Here is a 14740-nt window from a genome sequence, read left to right as displayed (position 1 = left end):
GAAGTCCACCCCAACTACCAGGGAGTTTTCACCTTATCTTGGACTTGGGGGGAGGGTCTCAGTGCTCCACCTAGTCCCCATATCCTCAAGTGTCCCCCCCTTCTCCCATTCCATTTGCCAGGTCTGCATTTTGTGTAGTCTTCTCCCTATTAGAATGGGAGGCTCCTTGGAAGGCAAGCTCAGTTCTGCTGGTTTTTATTGTAGCACTGGGCTTTGCGCATTGACTGGAAGCTGATGTGCATTCAAGTGCTCTCTTTGTCCTCTGTCTATCCATCCATTCCTCTATCCATCCATTCCTCCATCCATCCTTTATCTGTCCTCCATCTTTATCATCTGTCTATCCATCCTCTACCTTTGTCTTCTCTTCATCTCTCCATCCATTCATTATCCTCTATCTCCATCTCCCCGGGGCAGCTAGGTGGTGCAGTGTATAGGGCAGTGCAGGAGTCAGTGCAGGAGTCAATGCAGGAGTCAGGAGGAACTGAGTTCAAATCTCACCTCAGACACTTGACACTCACTAGTTGTGTGACCTTGGGCAAGTCACTTAACCCCAATTGTCTCATCCTAGGTCATCTCCAGTCATTCTGATCAATATCTGGTCACTGGATTCAGATGGCTCTGGAGGAGTGAAGCTAGTGACCAGCACAGCCCTCCCTCACTCAAAACAAAGTCAAGTGCAAGTCATGTCATCATTTCTCTGATGGCATGGTCTTCTTCAGCAACGAAGGACGAACACACACATCTCCATTCCTCATCTTTCTCCTCTCTGTCTGTCTCTGTCTGTCTCTGTCTGTCTGTCTGTCTGTCTGTCTGTCTGTCTCTCTCTCTCTCTCTCTCTCTCTTTCTCTCTCTCTCTCTCTCTCTCTCTCTCTCTCTCTCTCTCTCATCTGTCTCCAGAACCTAGCAGTTGCTCCAGCCCCAGAACATCTTTCCTACTTCCAGGCTCTTGCGTCTGAGGTCTGAAATGCACTCACTCTTCGCCTTTGGCCTCTGGAACCTGAGGTTTCTCAAAGGCTCAAGGCTCAGCTCCCCCCCCCCAGCCCTTCCTGCCCCATCCCCACTGAGTGCTCTCTGCTGCCTCAGTTTTCCTTGGACTCTGGGCACATGTTGCATCCTGTGGGAAGCACGCAATCTCCTTAAGGACAGGACCCTTTTCACGCTTGTCTTTGTGCCCCCAGACCCCAGGTCAGTGCCTGGCACATAGCTGGCATTTAATAAATGCCTGCTGAGTGGAACTTTACCTCTCCACCACTTTCACTATGTAACAAATGTCTGCTTTGTCCTCTTATCTCTTCGAAAGACACCCATGGCCCCAAGTGATGATCTCCAAGGACCGAGCAGTTACTGATGAAGGTTTGTCCTCCACTTCTGGGGGTCGCAGTGAACTGAGCATGTGTTGGCAAGGAGGAAGGAACCCCCGCTCCAGGAGAGCAAGCATGGTCTGTGCTGCAGCACCAGGGCTGGTTTCCTCTCTTCCTTCCCCTGGCCTTGGAGTCAAGGCTTTCTGGCTGGCAGGAAGAGGCTGCAGACATCCAGGCTGCCCTGCTGGTCTTCCAGAGGAAAGCGGGAGCTTTCAGAGCCCCAGCAGCCACCGCTGCCCTTGCTGCTGTAGCCAGTGACCAGAGGAGCCAGGGAGCTAGCAGTGGAGACTGGGGCTCAGGGAGAAATTCAGATCCTGATCTGGGAGCAGAAGTCAGGGAAGGGGACCCCAAACTGCTGGGACTGCCAGCTACTGAGAATCCCTTTCCACCGAGGGACCGGAAGGGGGAACCCATTTCCATTCTCCTGCTTGCTGCTGGCCGTATTTCTAGATCTTGAGATAAGGAACAAACATTCCCTTCAGCCAAGAAAACCTGGGTTCAGGTCCTGTCTCTGGACCATCTGTTCTGACTGTGTGACTCTGGGCAAGTCATGGATCCTCTCAGCACTCCAGACATATTTCTGAGCCTAGAACTTCCAGACAAGGTGTCCCACCTGCATTTGTGGAGGGAGTTTTCCCACATGGGAGTTCCCTACTCCAGTTAGCTCACAGGTTCAGCTCCTCTCTTTTTAATGTATTGAATCCCTGAACATCATGCACTGAGAGGAGGCCCTCACAAAGTGTGTAGACTGTAAACTTTGTGTTTTAGCATTTGGAATAATATTCCATTTCATCCCCCGGATTAATTTCTGGTGAGGTGGGGGAACACTGAACCAAACTGCTAGCCCCATCAACCCAGCCAGCTCCCTCGCCATGCAGCAGCAGTCTGGGTGCCTGCCAGATCGGCGCCATCTGGTGGTCAGTTAAGACACTGCCGCAGGTCTAGAAAGCACAAAGCCACTGACAAGCTTCTAGAGGTCAAATGGCGCTCCACCTGGTGGCCATCTAGGACACTGCACCTACCCCTGCGCCTGACTGCTGTAACCCCAGAAAGCCAGCGTTCAAACCCAGAAGTCCATCTGGCCGGCTCCCACTGCCCACGGATCCCAGGAGTGCCAACCATAGTCTTTCCATTGAAACAAGATCAGTCTTGGGAAGTGGTTGGTTTTTTCAGTAATGACATTGTTCCTGCCCAAATTTCCTTCCCACTAAATGGGTCACTTTGGCTCCCATCTGCTTAAATCATTGAGACAAGTGGTCACTGAGCTCCAGAGTCATGGACCACTTGCCCTCTCTTTTGGGGCACTTTAGCACCAGTGAAAACACTGGTATCCCTTTGTCCTTGCTCTCTTTGGGATAGAATTTGGAGTTAGGTCTCAGCCCACAGGCTGAGAGCTGGAATTGACCTCAGCCATCCAGCTCAACTGCCCAATTTTACAGATGAGGAAACCAAGGCTCAGGGAGGAGAAGTGATTGGCTATATGTCCCATTGATAGCAAGTGACAGATTGAGGGTTCAAACTCAAGCTCTCTGTTTCCAGACTCACATTCTTTCTACTGTAGTATACCGGGAGGGACATTAGAGACTGAATCTAGATCCCTTTTCTTACATAGAGAAAGAGAGGAAGACCATGGAGTGTAAGCAGCTTGGCCCAAGTCACACAGACTGAGTGGTAAAGAAAGACCAAGGACTCCTGCTGTCCATCTTCCACCATATCGTGGTCAGTTATTTGGAAAGCATCAAAGTTCAGCTCCAGTAGACAGGAATCTTTCCTAAAGAAGCAGAGGGTGAGGGTTTGTCCCCTCCTCATGGGGATCCTTTCTTTCTGTCAGTGGGACACTGTGCTCTCCATCATCCTCCTGGTACAAAGACTGGGCTTCAAAACTCAGTGCTGTCACTGGTGGCCTCCCTGTGTAACCCTCTCCCCTCACAGCAGCCTTAGTTCCCTTCTCTGTAAAATGAAGGCTATGAAATTAAGGGTCTCTGTGATCTCTTCCCCTCCAAGGCCATGCCATTGGTAAGATCAATAAACTCCCCTCCTCATTTCCATGGCATTGTCAGGTCAGGCCTGCCAGGATTAGAGATGCCCCCTCCTGAGGTGGAAGGGGGGGCCCTGGCTCCAGTGAGTTTGCCAAAGAAGAACTCTGTTATGGGGGCATGGGGGTAGGGAAAGGGATCTTTGGTCTCAGATCTCTTCTGCTCTGGAACATTTAAGAACAGAGGAGGATGAGCAACCTAAGGAGGATGGGTCCCCACCTCGCCTTTGGAGACCTGGCCTTGGTAATCCTCAGCATTCCTAGCTGCCCTGCCTACATTTTCCCTTGTTTTCCAGGAAGGGAGCCAAGGTCTGAAAAGTCATCTGCGGTCTCAGGGCTCCACCTGCTGACCAAAATGAGGATTTCTCAATTTAGGGGAATTTTGGCTACTCCTATGAGGGAGCCAAGAAAAGGAGGCCTAAGTAGGAAAGAACTGTATTCCCCTCTTAAGATAGAAAGAACTAGCGATGAATCACAAAACGAAAGCCCTCAAGAGACCATCTCTACACAGGAGTTTTCAAGAATGCACCCCCCTGTAACGTTTACTGTAGATCTCCAGATAGATCTGCAAAGGATACCCCAAGGTGGCAACTTCCCCCATCACAAGTGAGTCTCTCTTTGGCCACTTTTCAATATTTTTTGCCACTGGAGTGAGTGTAAAGTGGTTGTTGTCGCTGTGGTTCAGTCGTATTCGACCCTTCGTGGCTCCTTTGGGCTTATACTGGGGGGGGGGGGCGCGTTTGCCATTTCTTTCTCCAGCTTAACAGAATTAAGTGATTTGCCCAGGGTCATCCAGTCAGTAACTACCTGAGGCCGAATAGGACTTCTGGTGACCTTATTTGGGGTTTTCTTGGCAAAGACGCTGGAGAGGTTTGCCCCATCCTTCTCCTGTGTAAAGTGGAAGCTTAATACTATTTTGATTTCACCCTGTTTGATGATTAGTGAGATTGAGTCCTTTTCAAGTAAGTATTAACAATGTTTCCTCTTCAGAAAATTATCTGCTCACATCCTTTAACCAAGATTTGACCAAGAGTTACTTTGTAAATGTTTAAGAGTTGGCTAGGTGTCTGGGTTCTTACAGAGATGTGTTTCTTTTCACAAGCACTTATGAGCTGAACCTCTCACTGCACACACACATTGGCCATGCCTTGTAAAGGTAGGCCTTCTTTCTGCACCACCTCTGTGGCAGGAGGGAAGGGGCACACCTCACCTCCCGACATTGGGCCTCATCGTTGCCTTGATCAGAATTCTCAAATGTGTCAAGGTGATTTTTCCCCAGAAAGTTATTTTTCAAACTGTTTTTCTCTGCCCTTGTATAAGCTGCTCTCCTCCTGCTAACGTCCCTCTCCAGCAAATGCACAGACTTTCCCCATTTGGCCTGTTGTGTCCTTCCTTGTGGCATCGTCATATTCTGTTGCATCCATGAGCCGTATTTTGTCGATTCACACTCGGTAGGGCGGCTCCTTAGTTCCCAAGTCTTAGCTACATTGAAAGGAGTTGAAATAAATCTTCCTGCATGTGCCTTTTCCTCTTTCTACAGTCTTTATAGGGTTTAGGCCAGGGGTGAAGAATTTGCGACCTCCAAGTCACACATGGCCCTCTAGGTCCTCAAGCATGGTCCTTCAGCTGAATCCAAACTTCACAGAACAAAACCCCTGAATAAAAGGATTTGTTTTGTAAAACTTGGACTCAGTCGAAAGGCCACAACCAAGAACCTAGAGGGCCATGTGTAGCCTCAAGACTGCAGGTTCCCCACCCCTGGTTTAGACCTAGTCAGGATCTTCCCCTTCCCCTTCCCCCTTTCTCCCTGTAGGCCTAGTAGTGATCCAACTGGGTCAAAGGGTAAGCAAAGTTAAATCGTTTTCCTAAAATGACTGAATTGATTCACAGCTTCGGCAACAGCACAGAAGTGTGTCTGTTTTCCCACAGTCCCACCAGCATTTGTTACTTTCCTGTTCTGTCATTTTTGCCAGTCTGATGAGTGTAAGGTGGAACCTCAGAGTTGATTTAATTAGTAATTCTCTCATTTTTAGTTGGGCATCTGGTGGTGCAGTGGATAGAACACCAATCTTGGAGTCAGCTAAGTTCAAATCCAGCCTCGGACTTCGGTAGTTGTGTGACCCTGGGTGAGTCCCTTCACCCTGTTTGCCTTAGTTTCCTCATCTGTAAGATGAGTTGGAGAAGGAAATGGCAAACCACTCCTGTATCTTGGTCAGGAAAACTCCAAACGGAATCACAAAGACTGAGCAACAACAACTTTAGTTGTTTAGAGCTAGGTGGCTCAGTATATAGAGCATTGCCTTGGAGTCAGGAAGACCTGGATCCAGAGATACTTCCTAGCTGTGTGACCCTGAGTAAGTCACTTAACCTCTAACTGCCTCAGTTTTTTCATCTGTAAAATAGGGATAATAATAGCACCTCCCACCCCCAGGCCTGTTGTGAGGATCAACAAAGATATTTGTAAAACGCTTTATGAACCCTAAACACTTTAGAAATTTGAGATTTTTTTTAAACACAGTTGCTGATTACACAATACCTTTCAGTGCTGATGTTTTCATTTGGTGTAAGGCTAGGGGCAGGGCCTGGCTCTGTGATTGTATTGGTGTAGAGACTCCTGAGTAAGGAAACCCCTTCTCATTCAGGCCAGAGCCTTCTCTGCAGCTGGGGCAGGGGGTGACTTCAGGGGCCCCAGATGTGACAAACGCAAGACCTGAGCTCTGGTCCTCTTGACTCTAATGCCAGCTCTCTGGCCTCTAGACTAGATCAGACAGGAAGACTTTTCCTAATCTCTTCTTTTTCTTTGAATTTTACATATTTTGTGGTAGATAAATATCAGTATTTTTGTGCAGCTAGGCACATCTACCTTGTCCTTATTCATTCCTCTTATTTGTCCAATTGGGAAGAGGGGGATAAGTCATCTCCCCTCCACAATTAAGCCAAATATACAATTCCTTTTTCTTTCATCCTTTTATACTTTTCCTATATTTGTGTTTAATCTGCCATCTAACTGGAACTCACTAAGTTAAATGATATAATAACTGAGTCAAAATCCAATCAATAAGACTAGGAGTTGGCTGGTGTGAGGTTAACGAGAGTTGCTTGATTGGGGCATCTTGTTTTGGAGGAAGGCGCACACTTTTTGTTACTTTCTAATGAGGCACTGGGTGATGATTGGTCATGATGCCCTCCAGCTCCTCTGAAAAGTGTATATATGCTCTGAGGTGAGGTTTGGTTTGGGGGCTTCCTCTTTGTAAGAAGGCTTGTGCATCAGATGAGACTCTGGGTAGTCATTAAGGAGCCCCCAACCCCCTTTGAAAACCTGGATGTTGGTGTGTCTCTCTGGTAATTACGTATGTATGTAATGGTCAGACAGTTGGAAGCCCTGTCTGTTGGTCTTTATTTTTCTGCTTGTATTTTCTCTCTTGGTATATCTGATTAAAGTAGATTGTTGACCCCTCAAAAGTTGCTTTCCTTTTAGAAAATCAGATCTAAGAACCTGTGCTTGTAGGCCATCCTGGATGAGTCAGGGTCCCTGCTACTACAGTTGGTTGAATTTAATACACGAAAGAAAGGAGAAAATTCTAATCAGCAAAATTACCAGTGGGAGAGAAGAGATCAAAACCAGTGCACAAGAAGTCAGAAATATCATGTTAGAAACCTCTGCACACACACACATGTACACACATGCAAACACACCAACACACATACATGTGGACACATACACAGAGAAACACACATGAAAATACACAGACATGCATACACATGCCTATACATGTGCACAGGCATGCACACACAGAGACATATATGCATATGCACACATACACATACAACACACACCAGCCTAGCTAATGTGAGACTTCAAAGCATACAGACGATTACCTTCAAACATACAAATTAACTGAACCCATGTAAGAGAAAATTAATAACTGAATAGGCCAATCTTAAAGGAAGAAATAAGTCATGGCATGAGAGAATTACTTGGCCAAAAATAAAGAAACAAACAAACCCCAAACCTGGCTCATATGATTTCAGAGAAATTCTCTCAAATTTTCCAAAAATAAATAAATCTTCTCATTGTTACATAGAATATTGATCAACACAGAGAGAGAAGGTCCATTGCCCAGTACTGCTTAAGATGCATGAGTAGTATTAATCTTAAAACCTGGCAAAGATAACATTAAAAAAGAAAAACTACAGGCTAATTTCACTAATGAATAGAGGACAGACAGCATGTAGAAAGTGGATAAGCACTAAGGAATTGCTGGAAGCACAGAGATCACATAGCTAATAAGCATCGGAGGCTGTTCAGTCTATTACGCCACACTGCCTTGATAATGAAAAAAAGTGTAAAAATGACAAATAAAATATTTGTAATAGAATATGGTCTTAATTTAAACAATTTCTATCCTGACCAAGCAGGACTTTACCAGGTTTGCAGAGCTGCAACTATTCCATTGGTCAATTACCATTTCTTCAGTTGTTTCAGTCAGATCTGACTCTCTTGTCCCCATTTGGGATTTTCTGGGCTTCAAAACCAGAAAAAAAGCTTCCTCTTCCTCCTTTATAGGAGAATGTAAGCTCCCTGAAAACAGAGAATGTTTTCTTTTTGTCTTTGGACCTATGGCATCTAGTGATGCTTCTGGCACACCATAATACTTAATAAATGTTGGCTGAATGTGTAAGAGGGAGCTGAAACCATCATATTATAGCCTGATTCCTTAACTAGGTGAAAGCATGTCTCAGATAGTCGATCAAAAGACATTAGACTAAATGTTAAAACCATTGGATAAAGTGAAGCGATGCCTGACAAGAGATCTGTTCCCCAAGTCTGGGGGTGTTTGTGACCTCCTCTTTGCCTTATACAAAGTTTCTAGAAAGTTCTAGAAAAGGGAGTTTTTATTTCCAGAAACTCGAGCTTGTAGCTTTCCAACATCCTCCTGAGCGCGTTCTGCCTTGCCAAGAGCTCCTCCCTGCCCTCTCCCTCTCAGTAAAGGAGAACAACCAGTTTCAAAGGGTCCAGAGATGCTGGATTTCCCACCTTCCCATTGGTCCCTAAGCAGATTGGATCAGCTGATGCAGTATCTGTACTATCTGGAGCCAAGGACAGACTGGACTTAAGAGTCTCTCAGGAGCCAAGCAAGGATGTTACGCAATATTAAAGGGAACATTTTTAACCTGCCCCAAACTGGAAAAGAGAGCTTTCAGCAACCAGAGGCAAGAGTTCTCTCTTTGCAACATGTTTTCCTTAAACTTGGACTTCATTTTCCCTGGATTCTACATGTCCTTGTGGGAAAGGGTGCCATACCCCTTTGGGTTGCTGTGTATTAACTCTTCAGAATTTATCTTTGTAAATGCCCCCTAGGAGCTACCTAAAGCTGGCTGATCCAATGATTCTGTATTGATAATCTCTGAGGAACTACACCTTCAGAGGCTCGAGCCAATAGCAGTAGAGAATCCCTTGACCACTCAGGGGAACCCCTAGAACCTTGAGAAGAAGTTGTGGCTAAGTTTGGTGGATGCAGTTCATGAGTCAGAGCCTCAGAGCTTACACAGGCTACAAATGATAGAAGAAAAGCTCTCAAAAAGAAATCCAATTTATTAACACAAAAGACATCAAATAGTCAGGAACTGACCTAACAAGAAAAACAAGGGATTCCTACAGGGGAATCCACAAAACTGTAATGACTGAAAAAAAAAGAACCAAATTACTGGAGCCCCAATTCAGTGAGCATGGATGTTTCAAATGGATGTACTAAGAATGGCAGTACTCTAATCAATTACTTTGTGTATTTAGTGAGATACCCATCCCAGATCACTTGCTATGGCAGTACAAGTCTTTGAAGTCACACCACTGACTGAGAGGTATAGGGTAAACAAGTGTGTCTCCTGCACCATCCATTTGGTGTTTCTTGGTTACAAAACCAGGTGTCAGGATGGAGTAACCAGGACATTGGACTTGGAAACAGGAGATCCAGGTTCATATCCTGCTTCTAACACTGGCTGAGTCACCTTGGCAAGGTTGGCCAGCTGCTTTGAGCCTTGGTTTCTTCATCTGTGAAATAAAACAGTACTTCCCAGGGTTGTTTTGGAGAACAAACGAGATAACAACAGATGAGGAACATGGGGGATGAGAGGTACGATGGACAAGCCATTTGGTTAGAATTCTGGAGATTCTCCTTCTGGCTTGCTTGGGCTCTGTTCTTTGAGGAGAGGCAGAGAGACTGAGTAAGAAGAAGGCTGAATTTGGAATGTGGGGACCTGCACTCAGAGTCTGGATACGCCATTTATTCCATCTTTGTGCCTCAGTTTCTTCATCTGTAAAATGAGCGTTGAACCAGAGGACTTTCAAGGAATCTTCCAGTTCTGTATCTGTGAGCCTATATCAGTGGTTATTCCTCAGCTTTAGGGCAAAACATGCCTTACAGATTTCCCTCCAAAAAGGAGTCTTAACATAGCCTCTGCAAGATCTTCTTTTCTAAAAGTCACCCAAGTTGGATCACTAAAAAGTCCAAAATCAAAATTAAGTTGACATATAATTATTATAGGATGATAAGCACACTTATTTCAGCTGAAATGTCATTGATCTCCAAGAAAGTGTATAAAAATAAACCTATGAAAGTCTTGTAGATAATGGTAAATTTTAGTTCTTGACCTCAATTACTTCTTAAAGTTCTTCCTGATTTCCCACATAGAATATTCATCATTATTTTATAATCTTATGTTTAGCATTTTCATAATTATACATAGAAAAATTCAATTTTATAATTAGGTAGCATCTGTTTTCACTTGGAGCTTTGGATCACAAAAATGACCACTGTGGTTAATGTAAAGATTTAATGACTGGATCCAAAAGGATGTTCTGAGTAGTATCATCAAGTACCTTGAGGATTCAGAACACATGTTGTTGTTGGAAAAGGTTGGTGGCACAAAACCCGCTAGGATTGGTGGGCAGAGGCTATCCCCTTTTCCTGAAACAATTTCCTCATCTCCACCTTTCAGACACTTCTCTGCTGTCAAGGATCAGGCATCATTTCCCCCATGAAACTTTCCCAGAGCCCCTGTGGATATGGCTGCCCTCTTCTCCCACCATCATCGTGTATTTACTCCTCCATGAATTCTTTAAACCCACACGATGGATGATAAGCACCTTAATTAATGCCCCAGGGGGGCGCGGAGTAGAAAGACACACATACGCTAGCTCTGAACCCACAGCCCATAAAATATCTGTAAAAAAGAACTCCCAACAAATTCTGGAGCAGCAGAAGCCACAGAACAACGGAGCTGACTAGACTTCTGTTCCAGAGAGCCTGAAAACCTCTCATAAACGGTCCGTCGCGCTGCAGACCCGGAGCCGAGCCCAGCCCTGCCTTGGCCCCGCAGCACCGAGAGGAGCGGATCCAAGAGGGCTTCAGGGACGGAATTTCCAGTGGCCACACGGGTCCCTCCACCCACAGGTGACAAGGGTCAGTGAGAGGGTCTCTTTGGCAGGTCGAGAGGGGAGTGGGGTGTCCCCGTGGCTTGGGCCCCCTCGGGAGGCAGCAGCAGAGGCGGGAGCAGACCAGGGCTCCCCAAGCAGGCAGGAGCCTGGATCCATTGTTGAAGGTCTCTGCATAAACCCCCTGAGGGAACTGAGCTCATGAGGCAGCCCTGCCCCCACCTGAGCACCTGAACTTGATCTCACACTGAATAGCAGCCCCGCCCCCACCCAAAGCCCTGAGGCTGGGAAGCAGCATTTGAATCTCAGACCCCAAGCGCTGGCTGGGCAGATATGGAGGCGAAGTGGGTGTGAAGAGAATATTCAGAAGTCAAGTCACTGGCTGGGAAAATGCCCAGAAAAGGGAAAAAAAATAAGACTATAGAAGGTTACTTTCTTGGTGAACAGGTATTTCCTCCCTTCCTTTCTGATGAGGAAGAACAATGCTTACCATCAAGGAAAGACACAGAAGTCAAGGCTTCTGTATCCCAGCCCACTCAATGGGCTCAGGCCATGGAAGAGCTCAAAAAGGATTTTCAAAATCAAGTTAGAGAGGTGGAGGAAAAACTGGGAAGAGCAATGAGAGAAATGCAAGCAAAGCATGAAAAACAAGTAAACACCATGCTAAAGGAGACCCCCCCAAAAAAAAACGCTGAAGAAAATAACACCCTGAAAAACAGGCTAACTCAATTGGCAAAAGAGGTTCAAAAAGCCAATGAGGAAAAGAATGCTTTCAAAAGCAGAATTAGCCAAATGGAAAAGGAAGTTCAAAAGCCTACTGAAGAAAATAGTTCTTAATTAATGCCCCAGCTGTGTCATGGAATCACAAATTACAAATTGGTAGGAAAGGCAGAGAGCGAGACCTTAGGTCCAGCCTGTGGTTGCTAAAAATTCCAGCAGGGAACATGCAGCCTGGTCCGAGGACCTCAGGAGGCATCAAGGAGTGGTCCATCCAGAATAAACCTGCCCCTCCACACCTTTGCCCTGTGCTTCTAAGCTCTGACCTCTTGAGCTAAGCAGAATAAAGCTAATCCCTCTTTAACCCAATGACCATTGAGGGAGAGCTCTCAGGCCCTGTCCTTCCCTTCCTCACCCAAAGTCTCCTAATAGAGTTTCTGCACCTCAGTCTTTTCTGACCTAATGTCCAGCACCTTCACCTTGGGATACTCTTTAGTTGACCAGTACCCTTCACACACCCTGGGGACAAGGAGTAACCAGTCCCCTGGCCAGCAAAGGGGGTGAAGGGACAGTCACTCCCCTCTTCCTGGAAGTTCAGTCTCTCTTATCTCAGCCCATGTCCTACATCCTCCCCTGTGTTTGGGGAGCAGGTTCTTTACATTCACAGGTAATGGATTTAAGAGGATTCCCCTAACATGGAGTCACCCACATGGGAGACTCCAAAGACTCGCTTCTAGGCAAAGACGTTGTGCTCCTCTGCCACAGATGGGAGCAGCCTGTTCTCCTGAGCATGTTGCAAACAGGCAGCATCTCTAAAATGTCATACTGGGACATACTCTCTTTTGAACCAGATCCAGAGAGGATACAAGTTTTGTTTGCCTGGTCAATACACAAAAACTGTCTTCCCTTCACCCCTTTGAGACCCTATAGACCCCAAAATGGTCCTGGGGGTTTGTTCTGGTCAACTTTGCCAGCCTTTTTCAGTTCTAGGCACAGACAGTGAAGCGTCCACTGGACCAGGACCAGAGAAATGGTGGCCTTGGAAGCAAGGACTCCAGGCCAGATGTTGCTGTCAACCCATCAGGAAAGCCCTGAAAAGTCAGGGTGCCTGGACCCCCATGCAGAACAGGAGGAAGATGATGGTCTTTGGACTTGGAACCAGGTGACAACATGCTATATAGGACCTGAGTTATGCTTTGAGCCTAATGCACTTCCTTTCGCAGAGACCAAGGTGGTGCAGGGGTGGAGAAGGGAAGGATTTTCTCCCCATGTGATGAAAAGGAGTTGTCTATATGTTTATTCTTACCATGCCTTTGAAGTAAATATTCCTCTGGTACAACTGACTGTTTACTGGGGAATAGGGAACCCCTAATATTGGGAGACACTATGGTGGGGGCAGGAGCTGACAGCAGAAAACTCAGATCTCCCTGAACCTCCTAAGGGAACCAGGGAATACCGGGGGAGGGGTTAAATGTGTCCTACTTGGCTATCAGGCTTGGGGGGTGTCAGGGTAATCACAGTTACACAAGCATCAGATGTTTCATTTCTCCCAATTAAACTGCATCTTCTTAGATTCAGCCAGTGTCTAGCCTGCCAAGAGCTTTGGGGATGCTAACTCTATCATACAATTTGTTAGCTCCCTGCCAACATTTAATCTTTATTATTTGATGAGCCATGCTCATCAAATAAATAAAGCCAAGGCCTTCTTCCAAGTCACTAATGAAAATGTAAAACATCAAAAGGCCAAGCACAAATCTCTGGGACACTCCACTGGAGACTTCCTTCCAAGATACTTTTAATCCATTAATGACAGCCTTTCAGCCAGTTCTGAACCCACCTAACAGAATTCTTGTCTCTAGCATGCCAAAGGGAAGCTTCCGTCTCGATAGGAGCTTTATTGGATCATCTGACTGGTAGGGTGGGCAGCCAGGAATGTTATAACCAATGCCAGAGCTTGCAGGTTAAGGAGAAAATATTATGAGCAGCCAAAAGAAAATTCAAGTACTGTGGAGCTACAATCAGGATAAAACAAGATTTAGCAGCTTTTACACTGAAGGATCCTGGAGGGCTTGGAATATGATATTCCAGAAGGCAAGTGAGCTTGGATTCCAACTAAGAATCACCTACCTAAGTATAATCCTTCAAGGGGGAAATAGGCATTTAATGAAATAGAGGACTTTTGAGGACTCCTGATGAAAAGAACAGAGGTGAATAGAAAATTTGTCTTTCAAATACAAAACTCATGATAATCACCAAAAAAAAAATAAACAGGAAAGAGAAATCGTAAAGGATTCAATAAAGTTAAACTGTTTACATTCCTACACAAGAAAATGATACTTCCACTTGATCCTTATTAGGAAAGTTAAAAGAAATGGACATAGACAAAGACGGAGTGAATGAATGGAAGTTAACTGTAATGTGATGATATGCAAAAAAATAAAATTAAAAGGTGAGAGAGGGAGGCACTGGGAAGAGAAGCGAAAGCTAGAATGGGGTAAATTGTCTCACATAAAAGAGGCAAGAAAGAACTTTTCAGTGAAGGGAAAGATGGAAGATGGTGGGAAATACTTGAACCTCATTCTCATCGGAATTCCCTCAAAGAGGGAATAACATACACACTAGCTTACCCTACAGGGAAGTAAAAAGGAATGGGTATAAAGAGAAGGGTAGTAGGGAACTGATAGAAGGTAGGGTGGATTAGAGGAGGTGGTGGTCAGAAGCAAAACACTTTTAGGGAGGGATAGAGTGAAAGGAGAGAGAGAAAAGGATAAATGGGGGTGGTAATAGGACAGAGGGAAATAAGCAGTTGGTAATCATAACTGTGAATGCAAATAGGATGAACTCACCCATAAAATGAAAGCAGACAGCAAAGTGGATTAAAAACCAGAATATGTCATTTACAAGGAACACATCTGAAACAGAGAAACACACACAGAGTAAAGGTAAAGGGCTGCAGTGGAATGTATTATACTTCAGCTGAACTTTAAAAAAAGGCAGGGGTAGCAATCATGATCTCAGACAAAGCAAAAGCAAAATTAATTAATTAAATTAATTAAAAAAGATAATCAGGGAAACTATGTTTTGCTGAAAGGTACCATAGACAATGAAGTAATATAAAAAGTTTTACAGCAAGTTTCTCTGATAAAGGTCTCATTTCTCAAATATATATTTAGTATAGAACTGAATTAAATT

At 45.3% G+C, this 14740-nt stretch overlaps 1 long non-coding RNA gene across 1 annotated transcript; it reads right to left on the bottom strand.

Annotated features, from left to right (window-relative positions):
* Positions 1-8972: 8972 nt before the first annotated feature.
* On the bottom strand, positions 8973-14459 carry LOC140523431 (uncharacterized). Its single transcript, XR_011973399.1, has 2 exons — positions 14395-14459; positions 8973-9895 (listed from the first exon to the last, which is right to left on the bottom strand). It is a non-coding gene; the product is annotated as an uncharacterized lncRNA (long non-coding RNA).
* Between the last annotated feature and the right edge of the window lie 281 nt (positions 14460-14740).

This window comes from Notamacropus eugenii, chromosome 2, assembly GCF_028372415.1.
Source record: "Notamacropus eugenii isolate mMacEug1 chromosome 2, mMacEug1.pri_v2, whole genome shotgun sequence".
In the NCBI taxonomy this organism is placed as follows: domain Eukaryota; kingdom Metazoa; phylum Chordata; class Mammalia; order Diprotodontia; family Macropodidae; genus Notamacropus; species Notamacropus eugenii.
The sequence above is the reverse complement of the archived record's forward strand: the minus strand, read 5'-3'. Positions and strand labels throughout refer to the sequence as shown.